The 20651-nt window shown below is 41.1% G+C and overlaps 1 long non-coding RNA gene across 1 annotated transcript in view; it reads left to right on the top strand.

Moving 5' to 3' along the window:
- The window catches only part of LOC147998653 (uncharacterized), a 58675-nt gene extending 38379 nt beyond the window's left edge, over nt 1-20296 (top strand). Inside the window, exon 4 of the long non-coding RNA XR_015645220.1 lies at nt 16517-20296. This is a non-coding gene — a long non-coding RNA (uncharacterized LOC147998653). The remainder of the gene's footprint in view (nt 1-16516) is intronic.
- The last annotated feature ends 355 nt before the right edge of the window (nt 20297-20651 follow it).

The following is a 20651-nucleotide window of genomic DNA, read 5'->3' as shown; positions in this document are numbered from 1 at the left end:
TCCCTGCAACTCTGAGGTGAAGCAAAATTGATCATGATGAATGTTTATATGTTTGTTGTGGTTGGATTCACTTTGCAAACATTTTATTAGAAACATATCTATGTTTCTAAGCAATATGGGTCTGTAATTCTGTGGGTTTTTTTAATTTCTTGCTTATTTATTTATTTTTACACTTCAAATTTTATTAGCCTATCAGTCCACCCACTGACTGTTCAACATTCCGTACCTCCTCCCTGCAACCCCTGTTTCCTTGAGGATGTCCCCACCCCACCCACTCCACCAGAACTCTAAACTCCCAGGGGCCTCCAGTCTCTTGAGGGTTAGGTGAATCTTCTCTAATGGAACGCAGTCCTGGTAGTCCTCTTCTGTATATGTGTTTGGGGTCTAATGAGCTGGATCACCTGGTTGGTGATCCAGTATCTGAGAGATCTCAGGAGTCCAGGTTAATTGAGAATGCTGGCCCTCTTAAAAGGTTGCCTTCCTGCTCAGCTTCCTCCAGCTTTTCCCTAACTCAAACACAGGGGTCAGCAGCTTCTGCTCATTGGTTGGATGTACATATCTGTATCTGACTCTTTCAGCTGCTTGTTGGGTCTTTTGGAGGGCAGTCATGATAGGTCCCTATATGTGAGCACTTCATAGCCTCAGTAATAGCATCAGGCCTTGGGGCCTCCCCTTGAGCTGAATTTCCCCTTGGGGCTGTTGCTGGACCTTCTTTTCTTCAAGCTCTTCTCCATTTCCATCCCTGTAGTTCTTTCAGACAATAACAGTTATGGGCAGAAATTGAGACAGAGTTTTGACTGTGGGGTAGCAACCCCATGCCTCACTTGATGCTTTCTTTTCTGTTGGAAAGGGCTCTACAAGTTCCCTCTCTCCACTGTAAGGCATTTCATCTACGGTTGCCCCTCGTTTGAGTACTGAAATCTCTTAACTCTCAGGTCTCTGGTACATTCTGGAGGGTCTGCCCAACTTCCTACCTCCTGAGGTTGCCTGTTTCCATTCTTTTGGCTGGAGCTCAGGGATTCAGTCCTTTTTTCCCCACCCAATAACAGATCATGTTCCCAGGGACAAAGGGCAGTCTTCAATAATAGCAAAAACAATAAAAAGCTCACATACATGTGAAAACTCAACAACTCTCTACTCAATGATAATTTGGTCAGGGAAGAAATAAAGAAAGAAATTAAAAACTTCCTGGAATTTAATAAAAATGTTGATAGACCATGTCCAAATTTATGAAATACAATGAAAGCAGTGCTAAGAGGAAAATTCATAGCACTAAGTACCCTGGTAAAGAAACTTGAGAGATGTGTCCCAGTTTCTTCCTGCTACGGGAGTTGACCCAGTCCCACAAATCTCTGTACCCAAATCCCATGGGAGAGAGAGCTGGACACTCAGAAGTACAGGCAATCCTGAGAGCTCAGGGGAAACCACCACTTCTGTTCACATTTCTGGCCCAAGAGGAACCTGTCAAGAACTGTCTGGACACAGGAACCTAGGAGCAGTCAGGGACAGGATTCTTCAGGTTTCTGCCCACACTGGGAGCTGACCCTGTGACACAGCTCTCTGTACCTAGATCCTACTGGGAAAAAGCCAATCTCCACTATTCAGGGGGGTCACACACTATTTCAGGGGGGTCAAGCCACTGTCAGAGACAGTAAGGCAAGCTAACACCAGAAAAAAACACATGGCAAAATGCAAGCACAGGAACCTAAGCAACAGAAACCAAGACTACTTGGCATCATCAGAGTCCAGTTCTCCCACTGAAGCAAATAATGGATATCCCACCACACCAGAAAAGCAAGATTTGGATTTAAAATCACATATCATGATGATGATAGAGTATGTTAAGGAGGCCCTAAATAACTCCCTTAAAGAAATACAGGACAACACAGGTAAATAGATAGAAGCCCTTAAGGAGGAAAAACAAAAACCCCTTCAAGAATTACAGGAAAACACAAGCAGGTGAAGGAATTGAACAAAACCATCCAGAATCCAAAAATGGAAATAGAAACAATAAAGAAAGCACAAAGGGAGACAACCCTGGAGATAGATAACCTAGGAAAGAGATCAGGTGTCATAGATGCAAGAATTACCAACAGAATACAAGAGATAGAAGAGATAATCTCAGGGACAGAAGATATCAGAGAAAACATTGACACAACCAGCAAAGAAATGTAAAGCACAAAAAGCTCATAGCCAGGAAATCTAGGACACAATGAGGAGGTCAAACCTAAGGAAATACATATAGAAGAAAGGGAAGATACCCAACTTAAAGAACCAGTAAATATCTTCAACAAAATTACAGAAGAAAACTTTCCTAACATAACAAAAGAGATGGACATAAACATACAAGAAGACTACAAAACTCTAAATCAGACAACAAAAGGAGGTCAAAGAGATGCAAATTTGAAAAGAAGTCAAAACATCACTATATGCAGATGATATGATAGTATACTCAAGTGACCCCAAAACTTGCACCAAAAAAATACTAAACCTGATAAACAACTTCAGTAAAGTGGCTGGATATAAAATTAACTCAAACAAATCAGTAGCCTTCCTCTACTTAAAGGATAAACAGACTGAGAAAGAAATTCGGGAAACAATGCACTTCACAAGAGTCACAAATGATATAAAATAACTTGGTGTCACTCTAACCAAGCAAGTGAAAAATCTGATATGAAAAGAACATCAAGTCTCTGAAGAATGAAATTGAAGAAGATCTCAGAAGATGGAAAGATTTCCCAAGCTCACTGATTAGCAGAATTAATACAGTAAAAATGACAATCTTGCCAAAAGCAATCTATAAATTCAATGCAATGTCCAACAAACTACCAACTGAATTCTTCCTAGAGTTAGAAAAAGCAATTTTCAAATTCATTTTGAATAAAAAAATAAAGCCTAGGATAGCAAAAATTATCATCAACAATAAACGAACTTTTGGGGGAATCACCATGCCTGACCTCAAGCTGTATTGTTCTATATTACAGAGCAATAGTGATAAGACCGGTATTGTATTAGTACAGAGACAGGCAGGTAGATCAATGGAATAGAATTGAAGTCCCAGAAATGAACGTACACACCTATGGTCACATGATCTTTGACAAAGGAGCTAAAACCATTCAGTGGAAAAATGAGAGCATTTTCAACAAATAGTGCTGGCTTAACTGGGGGGTCAGCATGTAGAAGAATGCACATCAATCCATTCTTATCACCCTATACAATGTTAAAGTTCAAGTGCATCAAGGACTTCCACACAAAACCAGATACACTCAAACTAATAGATGAAAAAGTGGGGAAGAACATGAACACGTAGGAACTGTGGAAAATTTCCTGAATAGAACAGCAATGGCTTATACTGTAAGACCAAGAATTGACAAATGGGACCTTATAAAATTGCAAAGCTTCTGTAGGTCAAAGGACACTGTCATTAGGACAAAATGGCAACCAACAGATTGAGAAAAGATCTTTAGCATTCCTACATCTGATAGAGAGCTAATATCCAATATATACAAAGAACTCAAGAAGTTAGACTCCAGAGGATCAAATAGCCCCATTAAAATTCTCAGCTAAAGAATAGCTGAGAAGCACCCAAACAAATGTTCACTATCCTTAGTCATCCGGGAAATGCAAATCAAAATAATCCTGAAATTCTACCTCACACCAGTCAGAATGGCTAAGGTCAAAAACTCAGGTGACAGCAGATGCTGGCGAGGAACACTCCTCTATTGGTCGTGGGATTACAAACTGGTAGAACCACTCTGGAAATCTGTCTGGAGGTTCCTCAGAAAACTGGACACAGTACTACCTCAGGACCCAGCTATACCACTCCTGGGCATAGACCCAAACGATGCTACAACATAGAACAAGGACACATGCCCCACTATGTTCATAGTAGCCTTATTTATAATACCCAGAAGCTGGAAAGAACCCAAATGTCCTTCAACAGAGGAATGGATACAGAAAATGTGGTACTATGTCCAATTTTCTGAGGAACCTCTAGACTTATTTCCGGAGTGATTGTACCAGCTTCAAATCTTGCCAGCAGTGGAAGAGTGTTGCTCTTTCTCCACATCTTCACCAGCATCTGTTGTCACCTGACTTTTTGATCTTAGCCATTCTGACTTGTGTGAGGTGGAATCTCAGAGTTGTTTTGACTTGCATTTCCCTGATGACTAAGGATGTTGAACATTTCTTTAGGTACTTTTCAGCCATTTGATGTTCCTCAGTTGAGAATTCTTTGTTTCTCTCTGTACCCCATTTTTTTAGGACTGCTTGATTCTCTGGAAGCTAACTTCTTGGGTTCTTTGTATATATTGGATATTAGCACTCTATCAGCTATAGAATTGGTAAATATCTTTTCCAAATCTGTTGATTGTGATTTTCTGAAGCTCAAAATGGCTTCAGAAAAGGAAATGGGCAATGTTCTTTCAGTTTCTATTTTTTGGGATATTTGAGAAATATTAGTGTTAATTCTTGTTTAAAGGTTTGGTACAATTCTATAGTGAATTCATTAGGCCCTATGAATTTTTTGTTATTCTAATAGGTGTAATCTCTATGTAATTTTTCTATTGGAGTTTTGAATATAATTAGATTGTTTTATACATGTAGTGGTTTGATTATTATTGGTCATAGAAAATTTCTTCTCTGATCCAGTGTAATTGGGATGTACACGTCTTTTTTTTTTTTTTTGTTTCAAAGCATCATTTTATATTCAAAAGAGGTAACATTTTGAGTATGAAAATACATTTTTCATAAACTGAAGAGGATTGGATATAACTTTTTTTTTCCCTTTTTTTTTTTTTTTTTATTAACTTGAGTATTTCTTATATACATTTCGAGTGTTATTCCCTTTCCCGGTTTCCGGGCAAACATCCCCCTCCCCCCTCCCCTTCCTTATGGGTGTTCCCCTCCCAGCCCTCCCCCCATTGCCGCCCTCCCCCCATAGACTAGTTCACTGTGGGTTCAGTCTTAGCAGGACCCAGGGCTTCCCCTTCCACTGGTGCTCTTACTAGGATATTCATTGCTACCTATGGGGTCAGAGTCCAGGGTCAGTCCATGTATAGTCTTTAGGTAGTGGCTTAGTCCCTGGAAGCTCTGGTTGCTTGGCATTGTTGTACTTTTGGGGTCTCGAGCCCCTTCAAGCTCTTCCAGTTCTTTCTCTGATTCCTTCAATAGGGGACCTATTCTCAGTTCAGTGGTTTGCTGCTGGCATTCGCCTCTGTATTTGCTGTATTCTGGCTGTGTCTCTCAGGAGCGATCTACATCCGGCTCCTGTCGGTCTGCACTTCTTTGCTTCATCCATCTTGTCTAATTGGGTGGCTGTATATGTATGGGCCACATGTGGGGCAGGCTCTGAATGGGTGTTCCTTCAGTCTCTGTTTTAATCTTTGCCTCTCCCTTCCCTGCCAAGGGTATTCTTTTTCCTCATTTAAAGAAGGAGTGAAGCATTCACATTTTGATCATCCGTCTTGAGTTTCGTTTGTTCTAGGGATCTAGGGTAATTCAAGCATTTGGGCTAATAGCCACTTATCAATGAGTGCATACCATGTATGTCTTTCTGTGATTGGGTTAGCTCACTCAGGATGATATTTTCCAGTTCCAACCATTTGCCTACGAATTTCATAAACTCGTTGTTTTTGATAGCTGAGTAATATTCCATTGTGTAGATGTACCACATTTTCTGTATCCATTCCTCTGTTGAAGGGCATCTGGGTTCTTTCCAGTTTCTGGCTATTATAAATAAGGCTGCGATGAACATAGTGGAGCACGTGTCTCTTTTATATGTTGAGGCATCTTTTGGGTATATGCCCAAGAGAGGTATAGCTGGATCATCAGGCAGTTCAATGTCCAATTTTCTGAGGAACCTCCAGACTGATTTCCAGAATGGTTTTACCAGTCTGCAATCCCACCAACAATGGAGGAGTGTTCCTCTTTCTCCACATCCTCGCCAGCATCTGCTGTCACCTGAGTTTTTGATCTTAGCCAATCGCACTGGTGTGAGGTGAAATCTCAGGGTTGTTTTGATTTGCATTTCCCTTATGACTAAAGATGTTGAACATTTCTTTAGGTGTTTCTCAGCCATTCGGCATTCCTCAGCTGTGAATTCTTTGTTTAGCTCTGAACCCCATTTTTTAATAGGGTTATTTGTTTCCCTGCGGTCTAACTTCTTGAGTTCTTTGTATATTTTGGAAATAAGGCCTCTATCTGTTGTAGGATTGGTAAAGATCTTTTCCCAATCTGTTGGTTGCCGTTTTGTCCTAACCACAGTGTCCTTTGCCTTACAGAAGCTTTGCAGTTTTATGAGATCCCATTTGTCGATTCTTGATCTTAGAGCATAAGCCATTGGTGTTTTGTTCAGGAAATTTTTTCCAGTGCCCATGTGTTCCAGATGCTTCCCTAGTTTTTCTTCTATTAGTTTGAGTGTGTCTGGTTTGATGTGGAGGTCCTTCATCCACTTGGACTTAAGCTTTGTACAGGGTGATAAGGATGGATCGATCTGCATTCTTCTACATGTTGCCCTCCAGTTAAACCAGCACCATTTGCTGAAAATACTATCTTTTTTCCATTGGATGGTTTTGGCTCCTTTGTCAAAAATCAAGTGACCATAGGTGTGTGGGTTCATTTCTGGGTCTTCAATTCTATTCCATTGGTCTATCTGTCTGTCTCTGTACCAATACCATGCAGTTTTTATCACTATTGCTCTGTAATACTGCTTGAGTTCAGGGATAGTGATTCCCCCTGAAGTCCTTTTATTGTTGAGGATAGCTTTAGCTATCCTGGGTTTTTTGTTATTCCAGATGAATTTGCAAATTGTTCTGTCTAACTCTTTGAAGAATTGGATTGGTATTTTGATGGGGATTGCATTGAATCTGTAGATAGCTTTTGGTAAAATGGCCATTTTTACTATATTAATCCTGCCAATCCATGAGCATGGGAGATCTTTCCATCTTCTGAGGTCTTCTTCAATTTCTTTCCTCAGTGTCTTGAAGTTCTTATTGTACAGATCTTTTACTTGCTTGGTTAAAGTCACACCGAGGTACTTTATATTATTTGGGTCTATTATGAAGGGTGTCGTTTCCCTAATGTCTTTCTCGGCTTGTTTCTCTTAGGTATAGAGGAAGGCAACTGATTTATTTGAGTTAATTTTATACCCAGCCACTTTGCTGAAGTTGTTTATCAGCTTTAGTAGTTCTCTGGTGGAACTTTTGGGATCACTTAAATATACTATCATGTCATCTGCAAATAGTGATATTTTGACCTCTTCTTTTCCGATCTGTATCCCTTTGATCTCCTTTTGTTGTCTGATTGCTCTGGCTAGAACTTCAAGAACTATATTGAATAAGTAGGGAGAGAGTGGGCAGCCTTGTCTAGTCCCTGATTTTAGTGGGATTGCTTCAAGTTTCTCTCCATTTAGTTTAATGTTAGCAACTGGTTTGCTGTATATGGCTTTTACTATGTTTAGGTATGGGCCTTGAATTCCTATTCTTTCCAGGACTTTTATCATGAAGGGGTGTTGAATTTTGTCAAATGCTTTCTCAGCATCTAATGAAATGATCATGTGGTTCTGTTCTTTCAGTTTGTTTATATAATGGATCACGTTGATGGTTTTCCGTATATTAAACCATCCCTGCATGCCTGGGATGAAGCCTACTTGATCATGGTGGATGACTGTTTTGATGTGCTCTTGAATTCGGTTTGCCAGAATTTTATTGAGTATTTTTGCGTCGATATTCATAAGGGAAATTGGTCTGAAGTTCTCTTTCTTTGTTGTGTCTTTGTGTGGTTTAGGTATAAGAGTAATTGTGGCTTCATAGAAGGAATTCGGTAGGGCTCCATCTGTTTCAATTTTGTGGAATAGTTTGGATAATATTGGTATGAGGTCTTCTATGAAGGTTTGATAGAATTCTGCACTAAACCCGTCTGGACCTGGGCTCTTTTTGGTTGGGAGACCTTTAATGACTGCTTCTATTTCCTTAGGAGTTATGGGGTTGTTTAACTGGTTTATCTGTTCCTGATTTAACTTCGATACCTGGTATCTGTCTAGGAAATTGTCCATTTCCTGAAGATTTTCAAATTTTGTTGAATATAGGTTTTTATAGTAAGATCTGATGATTTTTTGAATTTCCTCCGAATCTGTAGTTATGTCTCCCTTTTCATTTCTGATTTTGTTAATTTGGACACACTCTCTGTGTCCTCTCGTTAGTCTGGCTAAGGGTTTATCTATCTTGTTGATTTTCTCAAAGAACCAACTTTTGGTTCTGTTGATTCTTTCTATGGTCCTTTTTGTTTCTACTTGGTTGATTTCAGCTCTGAGTTTGATTATTTCCTGCCTTCTACTCCTCCTGGGTGTATTTGCTTCTTTTTGTTCTAGAGCTTTTAGGTGTGCTGTCAAGCTGCTGACATATGCTCTTTCCTGTTTCTTTCTGCAGGCACTCAGCGCTATGAGTTTTCCTCTTAGCACAGCTTTCATTGTGTCCCATAAGTTTGAGTATGTTGTATCTTCATTTTCATTAAATTCTAAAAAGTTTTTAATTTCTTTCTTTATTTCTTCCTTGACCAGGTTATCATTGAGTAGAGCATTGTTCAATTTCCACGTATATGTGGGCATTCTTCCCTTATTGTTATTGAAGACCAGTTTTAGGCCGTGGTGGTCCGATAGCACGCATGGGATTATTTCTATCTTTCTGTACCTGTTGAGGCCCGTTTTTTGACCAATTATATGGTCAATTTTGGAGAAAGTACCATGAGGAGCTGAGAAGAAGGTATATCCTTTTGCTTTAGCATAGAATGTTCTATAAATATCCGTTAAGTCCATTTGGCTCATGACTTCTCTTAGTCTGTCTACATCACTGTTTAATTTCTGTTTCCATGATCTGTCCATTGATGAGAGTGGGGTGTTGAAATCTCCCACTATTATTGTGTGAGGTGCAATGTGTGTTTTGAGCTTTAGTAAGGTTTCTTTTACATATGTAGATGCCCTTGTATTTGGGGCATAGATATTTAGGATTGAGAGTTCATCTTGGTTGATTTTTCCTTTGATGAATATGAAGTGTCCTTCCTTATCTTTTTTGATGACTTTTAGTTGGAAATTGATTTTATTTGATATTAGAATGGCTACTCCAGCTTGCTTCTTCTGACCATTTGCTTGGAAAGTTGTTTTCCAGCCTTTCACTCTGAGGTAGTGTCTGTCTTTGTCTCTGAGGTGTGTTTCCTGTAGGCAGCAGAATGCGTGGTCCTCGTTGCGTATCCAGTTTGTTAATCTATGTCTTTTTATTGGGGAGTTGAGGCCATTGATATTGAGAGATATTAAGGAATAGTGATTATTGCTTCCCGTTATATTCATATTTGATGTGAGGTTATGTTTGTGTGCTTTCATTCTCTTTGTTTTGTTGCCAAGACGATTAGTTTCTTGCTTCTTCTAGGGTATAGCTTGCCTCCTTATGTTGGGCTTTACCATTTATTATCCTTTGTAGTGCTGGATTTGTAGAAAGATATTGTGTAAATTTGGTTTTGTCATGGAATATCTTGGTTTCTCCATCAATGTTAATTGAGAGTTTTGCTGGATACAGTAATCTGGGCTGGCATTTGTGTTCTCTTAGGGTCTGTATAACATCAGTCCAGGATCTTCTGGCCTTCATAGTTTCTGGCGAGAAGTCTGGTGTGATTCTGATAGGTCTCCCTTTATATGTTACTTGACCTTTTTCCCTTACTGCTTTTAATATTCTTTCTTTATTTTGTGCGTTTGGTGTTTTGACAATTATGTGACGGGAGGTGTTTCTTTTCTGGTCCAATCTATTTGGAGTTCTGTAGGCTTCCTGTATGTCTATGGGTATCTCTTTTTTTAGGTTAGGGAAGTTTTCTTCTATGATTTTGTTGAAGATATTTACTGGTCCTTTGAGCTGGGAGTCTTCACTCTCTTCTATACCTATTATCCTTAGGTTTGATCTTCTCATTGAGTCCTGGATTTCCTGTATGTTTTGGACCAGTAGCTTTTTCCGCTTTACATTATCTTTGACAGTTGAGTCAATGATTTCTATGGAATCTTCTGCTCCTGAGATTCTCTCTTCCATCTCTTGTATTCTGTTGGTGAAGCTTGTATCTACAGCTCCTTGTCTCTTCTTTTGGTTTTCTATATCCAGGGTTGTTTCCATGTGTTCTTTCTTGATTGCTTCTATTTCCATTTTTAATTCCTTCAACTGTTTGATTGTGTTTTCCTGGAATTCTTTCAGGGATTTTTGCGATTCCTCTCTGTAGGCTTTTACTTGTTTATTAATGTTTTCCTGTGCTTCCCTAAGTGTGTTCAGGTCTTTCCTGAAGTCCTCCAGCATCATGATCAAATATGATTTTGAAACTAGATCTTGCTTTTCTGGTGTGTTTGGATATTCCATGTTTGTTTTGGTGGGAGAATTGGGCTCCGATGATGGCATGTAGTCTTGGTTTCTGTTGCTTGGGTTCCTGCGCTTGCCTCTCGCCATCAGATTATCTCTAGTGTTACTTTGTTCTGCTATTTCTGACAGTGGCTAGACTGTCCTATAAGCCTGTGTGTCAGGAGTGCTGTAGACCTGTTTTCCTCTCTTTCAGTCAGTTATGGGGACAGAGTGTTCTGCTTTCGGGCGTGTAGTTTTTCCTCTCTACAGGTCTTCAGCTGTTCCTGTGGGCCTGTGTCTTGAGTTCACCAGGCAGCTTTCTTGCAGCAGAAAATTTGGTCTTACCTGTGGTCCCGAGGCTCAGGTTTGCTCGTGGGGTGCTGTCCAGGGGCTCTCTGCAGCGGCAGCAACCAGGAAGACCTGTGCCGCCCCTTCCGGGAGCTTCAGTGCACCAGGGTTCCAGATGGTCTTTGGCTTTTTCCTCTGGCGTCCGAGATGTGTGTGCAGGGAGCCGTCTCTTCTGGTTTCCCAGGCCTGTCTGCCTCTCTGAAGGTTTAGCTCTCCCTCCCACGGGATTTGGGTGCAGAGAACTTTTATCCGGTCTGTTTCCTTCAGGGTCCGGCGGTGTCTCCGGCAGGGGTCCTGCCGCTCCTGGGCCCTCCCCCACGGGAGCCCAGAGGCCTTATACAGTTTCCTCTTGGGCCAGGGATGTGGGCAGGGGTGAGCAGTGTTGGTGGTCTCTTCCGCTCTGCAGCCTCAGGAGTGCCCACCTGACCAGGCGGTTGGGTCTCTCTCTCACCGGGTCTGGGAGCAGAGAGCTGCTGCGGGCCGGGATCCGCGGGTGTGGGACTTCCGGTAAACACAGAACGTGCCCGGTTCTAGAGAAATTCTGCTTCCGTGTGTCCCAAGCTCACCAGGCAGCTTTCTTGCAGCAGAAAATTTGGTCTTACCTGTGGTCCCGAGGCTCAAGTTCGCTCGTGGGGTGCTGCCCAGGGGCTCTCTGCAGCGGCAGCAACCAGGAAGACCTGTGCCGCCCCTTCCGGGAGCTTCAGTGCATCAGGGTTCCAGATGGTCTTTGGCTTTTTCCTCTGGCGTCCGAGATGTGTGTGCAGGGAGCAGTCTCTTCTGGTTTCCCAGGCCTGTCTGCCTCTCTGAAGGTTTAGCTCTCCCTCCCACGGGATTTGGGTACAGAGAACTGTTTATCCGGTCTGTTTCCTTCAGGGTCCGGCAGTGTCTGTGGCAGGGGTCCTGCCGCTCCTGGGCCCTCCCCTACGGGAGCCCAGAGGCCTTATACAGTTTCCTCTTGGGCCAGGGATGTGGGCAGGGGTGAGCAGTGTTGGCGGTCTCTTCCGCTCTGCAGCCTCAGGAGTGCCCACCTGACCAGGCGCTTGGGTCTCTCTCTCACCGGGTCTGGGAGCAGAGAGCTGCTCGGGATGTACACGTCTTGTACCATAACACATACCTCTTCTTCAAATTACAAAAATTTTTCTTCTATTATTTTGTTTAAAATATTTGCTGTGCCTTTGGCCTGGATTTGTCTTCTTCTCCTATCTCTATTATTCACAAATGTAGTCTTCTCATAATCTCTTAGATTTTATGAATTGCTGTGCCCCAATATTTCTAGATTTATTTTCTTTGTCAGAGCTATCCATTTCTCATACCTTGTCTTCAAGACATGAAATTTTTCTCACATATCTTGTAATCCATTTATGACACTTCATAATGTTTTCATTTTCAGTTTTATTTCAGTTGGTATAGGTTTCGTGATATGATTTCTTCTGTGTCTTGAAATGTTTTCATCATTTCACTCAACTGTGTTTTCATGATCTTCATCAAAGCATTTATTTCTATCCTTTCTAAGGTTTGTGAATTTGTGAACATATTACACCATTTTAAAGTTCTTATCTTGTGCTTTAGCTAAATTGTACTTTTTGTGGTCTATTGCAAAAATGCTTTTGGAGGGACCATATTGCATTGGTTATTTATATTTGTGTGTTTGCTCTGGGATCTAGGCATTCTGAGTTATGAACAACAGGGTAGGTTTTGTTGTAGATATCTATTCTTGTCTTTTGGGAGTGGGTGTCCTATTTTTAGGATTCTGTTGACTACTCTGTATCCTAGAGAAGTATTGTGGCAGTGAGGTCCCGAGTTGAGAGTTCGTCTTCTGCATTTCAGTCCAGCATGCCTACTGATGTTCCCTGGCAGAAAGAAGAAAGGGATGGATATGAGCTAGAAGAAAAAGTTGAGAAGGGCAGTGAGAGAAAGCTTGCAGGACTTGGGGTTCTTATCAAGATGCAGTGCTCCCAGCGAATGGAGCTACGTTGGGAGGAGGCTGCAGGCAGGCTACAATAAGGCTCTAAGGTGCCATCTCTTTAGGCCTTACAAAAGAAGTATGATTTCAGGATGAAGGAATTGGCAGAGATGTGTATGAACAGATGATTCATTTAGGAAACAGTAAATAATTCAGTATGACAAGCATGCATGGTGCCTGAGGGAGGAGGCAGAAGGAGCTGGTCGAGTTTTAAGCAGGGACTAGCAAAGATCAGAATTGTGTCTCAGATGAATGCTTAATGACATTTGTTGTTGTGGTTGTCATTTGGTTGGGTTGGGTTTTTTGTTTGTCTTTTGTTTTGTTTCAACTTCATAGATACCTGTGCTTCAATATGTTATCTACTGTATGTTTTAACAATAATCTTCAAAAGAAATGTCCAGATCTAGTAATTTTTGGTCCTTATATTTTGTTACTACAGCCAATCAGAACCAATAGCTCCTACTAGCAATAACAATAATATCCTGCCTCAGTGTTGATCTCCACAATGCAAAATAATTAGCTTCCCACTTTGTGAAAGCCCTAGAGGTTGCTTTAATTCACCTGGCCAGTTGTCATTCATTAGTCTCCTCCTCTTCCTCTTTTTTTCCTCTCACTTCATCCTCCTTTCCTCTTCTCCTTCTGAATATTCTGTGTCCTTGAAAGGAATACAGCAATATCTGGTTTCCTATTAACCTGCTCTGTAAGATAAATTATCCTGAGCTCCTATATGTACAGCCAATCATATCAGTTTACCAAACAAATAATCAGATCTTTTCTTGTTGCAACAAATCACTGGCTATACCCTAGTATAGAATGCCTACAGCAGGATAGGCTAGGTCTTGGCAAAAGAGCAAATAACAACAAAAGATCATCTACATTAATTCTCACCCAACCATATCGCAGCATGCGCTGGGCTACCTTCCTTTAAGCATTTAATAATTTTTCTTCAAGGTCACTATAAAAGAAGAAAGCAGTAGAGGATTCAGGGAAATATTTGAGGGGACACTGCATTTCTCCTCTCATTATCTCAGACTCACATGACTTCCTCCAACTTAGCATCAGGATGTGCCGAGCAACCGGAAACAACATGATTAAGCTCAGCAGGCACGAGCCTCAGCTACTAAACCCCATCTATGCCTTCATTTTAGTGTAATTTTATCCTTATATTCTCTAGATGAAAACCACACTAGAACATTCCTTTTTATAGGACATTTAATATAGAACAAAGATTCTTAACATCCTAAAATGTATTTTTCCCATAGAGAAAATAAATAAAACTCGTCTATAGAGTTGTCCCTCTAAAGGATTTCCCCCCTTTGCTTGTAGTACAGCCATTAAATTTATACCAATTTTCTGAAAGCCACCATCCACATCAAATCTGAATCATTGAAAGTGTGTTCCTCAACTTTAGTACAATTGCTTTCCAGTCAGTGTTCCAGTGCACATTGCTCTCTTACTGAAGCTACATCTGTACAGTGAAAAGCATAACTTCTAGGTAAGCATTCTCTTCTATAAGATTTTCTATAAGAAAATCTTCTATAAGATTTTCATCCACGCTACTCCCACAGGCTGCATGATTTCATTTTCTTTCTTTTCTTAATCGTTTCTCTGTAGAATACAAGAAACAAATTCACAGTCTGTTCTCTTTCCTTGCCCAGATCCCTGTCTCTTCATTCATGCTTTTTCTCCACCTTCCTGCCCTCCCTGTCCTCACACCTGGCATGCAACACAGAAGAGAGATCTTCTGAGACTCTCGCTAACCCTGTTCCTGTCAGTTCCTCTCACCATCAGCGTTGACCTGTCCCAGACCCGTGTGTTTTTATTAGTAGCAACTGCACTGGAATTATTCACTGTCACTGCTAAACCCCAAATGTTTTGGGGAACTTGGACAGAGAGAAGCCTCTTTGTGCAGATAAGAAAATGGAGACAAGCAGAAAGTAAATAAATGCTTCAAACTAAATGTCTTATATTCTCAGAGTAGAGCTAAGAAGACAAAGACTGGTACTCAGCCCACAAATTTAACATGAGCTTTATTTTGTAAAAGGCTAAAAGAAGAAAAATACAAAAGATCATAGGTGGCCCAAAGATTCTTTTTTTAATTTACATTATATAATTTGATTTCATAGACTTAGATAAAGACAAAATATTAGATCTGACATCAACTAAAAAGGAAAAAAATAAGTATAAGAGATGTACTAATATGAATAGAGAAAAGAATTAGTCAGACCAGGCCTTTAGAGCAAGATGCAAGACTGATGATATGTACAATAGGAAATGATGAAGAAAAATTATTCTTCTGTGTAAGACTCAAAGACAGTATAGTTTGTGGGTGTGTTGGCAAGCCCACTGGGAACATTCCAATACAAATTCACTCACAAGTTAGGCTCTCATTAGAAAGATATTTCCAGTTGCTACTCATGTCTCCATGCTCAGGTTTTAGCAGCTCAAGAAGAGTCTGGACAAACAAGAGTACAGATGTGGGTCCCAGAGTGTGGTGGATACCAATGGCCAGCTCTCTGCCTCCTGATAAATTCTTAACCTCTCTTAGATACTCTTCTGCTGCTTCTACTATCTATCCACTTTTGTTCTTCAGAGTTCAACTGTTTCATCAATATGGGTCCAATTTACGACATGGGAGAAAATTAGACACCAGTTCAATGAATAATAATACAGAACCCAACGTTTGTTTAGATTTGGTATACATATGGAATATTATTTCCATGTCAGAAGAAAAAAATCTTAAAAATAGATTACTTGTACTGCATTGCCTCATACTTGTTCTTCATATTGGAGAAGAGGGCTATAAAGAAAATGATTTTCATCTAGCAGGCACTTACAGCATTGACACACAAACTGCTATCACACAGGGCTATGTAAACAAAGTTTTGCTCTGGGTCTTATCTGTGTTCTCTTGGACACTGTATTGAATCCCTTGTCTGTTTATGGTATTATCCTCTTCATGGGGTCACTTGTCCCACTTCTGTCAATGGAATTACTCTTTGATTACCATGTATACATGTGTCTACTCACCGTCACACACACACGTGTGTCTCCCCATTCAGTCATCAAATCCGTAATGTATTCCCACCCGGCTATACCTGGAATCTTTCTCTTGACTACACTGATTTGTTCCTCCCCCAAGGGTTGTGTTAGCATTTGAAGGTAACAAGATTGAGTTCAGGCCCTGCTTTCTCTGTGTACCTGCACTACATACCCTAGCTTTCTCGTACTCCTTTGTCTCCCATCCCCTAAAATTCTTTAATATATCACTCTCTTTACCTGTTTTTGCTTTGCCCTGTCAAGTAGAAACATATGAGAAATCATTTCTGGGACCTCCTTTGTGCCATGCGTAGCACCTGACTATTTATAATACATAATTAACTTGACAGAATAACATAGATTCAACTCCTCTACTCTTTTCAAGGCTTAAGTTACACATTCTTTACAATACCAACAAATTCTGCTTGTATTTCTCTCACACTGTTTTACATACTTTTTCCTTTTGTTTCATTATGTATGTGTGTGTCAGTGTGTGTGTGTGTGTGTGTGTGTGTGTGTGTGTGAATGTTGTGTGTCATCTGTGAATGTATGTGGGTATGTGTTTTCCACGGCTCAGGTCAGAGGAACTCTGTGCTGGGTAGGTTGTCTCCTTCCCCTCTGAGATGCAATTTACGTTGCCAGTCTGGGTAAGCACTGGATGCATGGAGACATATTGTCTTCCCTTATTTCTACTTTTAATATAGTATATGCCTTCTGTTTTGAAACAGTTATTTGATTATATGCTTTCTCGCTTCCATATTAGGCTATAAAATGAGCATATTTGTTTTGTATCCTTCCTTAGACCTGGTCTCCTCCACAGATTTGAGCCTCAATTTTGAACCGAATGCAAAAGGAATACACAATGTGGTAAGAAGTGAAACCGAGGAAAGAAGAAGAAGCTGAAATGAATGGAACTGTGATCATATTAGCTGTCTTTCTTGCTGCCATGATAAGATACCTGGCTAATGAAACCTAAAGGAAGAAGCGGTTATTCTAGCTTTTGGATTCAGGATCAACCCCATATCACACCTAAGCAGGAATGGCAACAGAGAGCTCTACCTGTAGTGCTGGATGCTTACACGATGTGACTGGCTATATCTCAGGAAACCTTGGAATGGAGAGTTTTGGCTGAAAGCAACTTAACATGAAAGACCTACCTGCCCCACCCCAATTCCCACCCAGTGGCCAGGTTCCTGCAATGAAGAATCTCTCCACAGCAGCATTAATGACTGAGATCCAAGTGTTTAAACACATGAGTGGATTGGAGGGTGGGGTCATTTGACAAACAGCTCAGCCATAACGTTAAACCTGAGTGAGAAGAGGCCTCATTCAAAAGCACTGTCCCAGCACTCTTAACCATTATCAAACCAGTGTTAATGTTAACAAGACTTTATGGAAGTATTCCTTTTCCTTTCAGGTTTTTCTCATTAAAGAAGCTAGAATGTTAGGTGCTAGGGACAGTTTTGACTCCCTAATTGATAGATATTACAACCCTCCATGTCTAGAGTGAAAGACAGTCAGCCAAGCAGCCAGCTGGACTGGTCTCAAGATAATGCAGGCTTCTTTTCACAGTTTGATCACGCAATGAGTAAGCTACACCCAACCATGCCTACTGGTCCCTGAAGCTCAACTCTGGTTCCTAGAAGCATCATTCCAGTGACCGTTTTCATCAGCATTTGTTTGACTTTTTGCTATCTTGAGAGCATCCGTGAGCTCAGATGACCAATGAACAATACACATCATTTCTATCCATATCACTATGGGAAGTATTTCCTTGATGAGCAAGCAGAAAACCTAATTGGCCTAAACATAGTCTTAAATTTGTCTGATGAGTATGTCACCTGTCTTGAAGGGGATTTCCCAGGATAAGACTAGCCAAGTCAGAGCCCTGAACCTGACAACATCTGGAACCCAACTAAAAGCAAAGCATCTGAAAATGCCAATGAGGTGTTTTCTTGGTTGGATTTTTCTTTTATTTCCTATTAATTTATTCATTTGTTCACTTTACATCCTGAACACTATTTCTAGTCCAGCTCCCACCATTATACAATCCCTCCTCTCATCCGCCTTCCTTTTCCCTCTGAGAGGGTGGAGGTCTCCTAGGTATCCCCCTATCATGGCACATTAATTATCTGCAAGACTAGCTGCACCCTCTCTCACTGAGGACAGAGAAGGCATCCCAGTTAGGGAATGCATTTCACAGACATGCAAAAGCTTTAGGGACAGCCCCGCTCCAGTTGTTGAAGGACCCATGTGAATACCAAACTGCACACAAGCCACTTATGTGGGAGAGACCTAGATCCAGCCTGTGGATGCCCTTTGGTTGGTGCTTCAGTCTCTGAGAGACTCCAAGAGTCCTGGTTATTTGACTCTGTTGGTTTTCCTCTTGAATATCTATCCCCTTTGCAACCCTCCCCATAAGAATCTCCAAGTGCTCCAATGTTTGGCTGTGAGTCTCTACATCTGTTTCCGTCAGCTGGTGGGTGAAGCCTCTGAGAGAACAGCTATGCTAGGCTCCTGTCTGTAAGCATAGCAGAGTATCATTAATAGCATTGGGGACTGGTGCTTGCCCATGGGACGGGTCTCAAGTTGGGCAAGTCATTGGTTGCCCATTCCCTCAGTCTCTGCTCCGTCTTTGTTCCTAACAGGGTAAATTCGGGATGGGAAGTTTTGTGAGTGGGTCGATGTCCTTATCCCTTCACTGGGGTTCTTGCTTGTCTACAAGATGTTGCCTCAAGTTTTACATTCCCACAGCTACAAGCCTCAGCTAAAATCACCCCCACTGACTCCTGAGAGCCTCTGCCATCCCAGTTCTCTGTCACATCTTAGAGATGCCCCACAACGCGGCCCAGCCAACCACAGCTTCGCACTCATTCCTCTGGCCCTCTGGCCCGCTCTCCTGTCTCTCCCCACACCTGATTCTGAAGCCACGCCTCTCTTCCCCTCCCCATCCTCTCTATGCAGTTCCTTCTTTCCATCTGTATCCTATGACTGCTTCATTACCCCTCCTAAGAGGGAGTCAAGCTTCCTTTCTTGGGTCTTCCTTCTTGTTTAGCTTCTTTGGGTCTTTGAAGTGTAGCAGGTTACCTGTATTTTATGTCTAGTACCCACTTAGAAGTGAGTACATATCATACATGTCCTTTGGGGACTGGGTTACTTCACTCAGGAGGATATTCCCAAATTCCATCCATTTCCCTTCAAAATTCATGATGCCTTTGCTTTTAATAGCTGAATAGTATTCTGATGTGTAGATGTACCACATTTTCTTAATCCATTTTTCAGTTAGGAAACATCCAGGTTGTTTCCAGTTTTTTGCTCTTACACAAATAAAGCTGGTATGAACATAGTTGAGAAACTGTCCCTGTGTTACAGTGGAGTATCTTTGGGGTATATGCCCAGGAGTGGTATAGGGTCTTGAAGTAGAACAATTCCCACCAAATTGATTTCTCAAAACGCATCAAATTGATTTCCAAAGTAGTTTCCACTCCGTCTTGCAGTGGAAGTATGAACCACTTACCCACATCCCTCCAGCATGTAAGTTATTGATCTTAGCCATTTTGATGGGTGGAAGGTGGAATCTCACGGTCATTTTGATTTACATTTCCCTGGTGACTAAGGACATTAAACATTTTTAAGTGTCTCTCAGCCATCTGAGACTCCTCAGTTGACAACTTCCTGTTCAGCATTGTACCTCATTTTTTAATTGGGTTGTTTGGATTGATGGTGTCTTGAGTTATTTATAAATTTTGGATACTAGCCTTCTGTTGGATGTAGGGTTGGTGAAGATCCTTTTCCAATTTGGAGGCTGCCATTTTACACATCTATTGTTTCACCCATTCAGAGTGTATTATTGCTTGGCTTGTCAAGAAAATTGTGGAAAAGAGTAGCTTCCAAGCAGCTAGGAGGAGGGTCTTAAGGCTCTCACCCACAGTGACTCACCTACTCCAACAGGGCCACACCTACTCCATCAAGGCCACACCTCCTAATAGTGCCACTTCTTATTAGTGCCAAACATGTACAACCCATCACAGATACCTTTGACATTATCTCTCGGGTTGAAAGAATGAAGGGGGCTGAGTTACTCTTCTTAGGAGCTGTCTCATTCCCCTTTACAGTTCTCTGAAAGCATGTAAGGACATGACTAAAAGACTCTTCTACAATTTCTGAAGAAATTTCGTGGAACAACCTAGAAAAATTAGCTGGAGAAGGCTTGCCTATGTAGACTAGCCCCAAGGGCTACGGTCTCAGTTGGGTTTTTTGATGTAGGAGAACTCACACTAAATTTCTGACTTACCTTTTTGTGGCACATATAAAAGGACATGGAAAAAGGAAGCTTCTGCTTTCTAGCTGCTTGCCCTCACTCTCACTAGATAGTCTATCCTAAGGCTGAGCCATTCTCTTACAGTGTTAAAATCTACTTCTTCAAGATCTCAATGAAGACTGAAGACCAGAAACTCTCTATGAATCCTTAAAGACTTTGGAAATAACAACTACATTGATTAAGCAACTACCCAATTCTTGCTACACTACCTGAGCCACATTCTGTAAGCTACTCTAAAATAAAAAGACCATTTTTTTATTTTATCAGTTCCAGTTCCTCTACAAAAATCAGACTAATGTAATTGAGAACCCCTGTCTCTGAATAAGATAAAATAACAATGGGAGATGACTATAACATCAGTCTCTCTCTCTCTCTCTCTCTCTCTCTATATATATATATATATATATATATATATATATCCTCACTTGCAGCATACACACACACACTCACACTCACACACACACACACAATGGTGTATGTGTGTGTGTGTGTGTGTGTGTGTGAGAGAGAGAGAGAGAGAGAGAGAGAGAGAGAGAGAGAGAGAGATGAAAATCACAAAATGTCAGAAACAACCCTGGTCTTTGGAACCATTCCAGAAAACTAACAAAGAGCCAAG

This window comes from Rattus norvegicus, chromosome 20 (assembly GCF_021556685.1).
Source record: "Rattus norvegicus strain SHRSP/BbbUtx chromosome 20, alternate assembly SHRSP_T2T, whole genome shotgun sequence".
NCBI lineage: Eukaryota > Metazoa > Chordata > Mammalia > Rodentia > Muridae > Rattus > Rattus norvegicus.
Note: the sequence above shows the minus strand (reverse complement) of the source record. Positions and strands in the feature narration are given on the sequence as shown.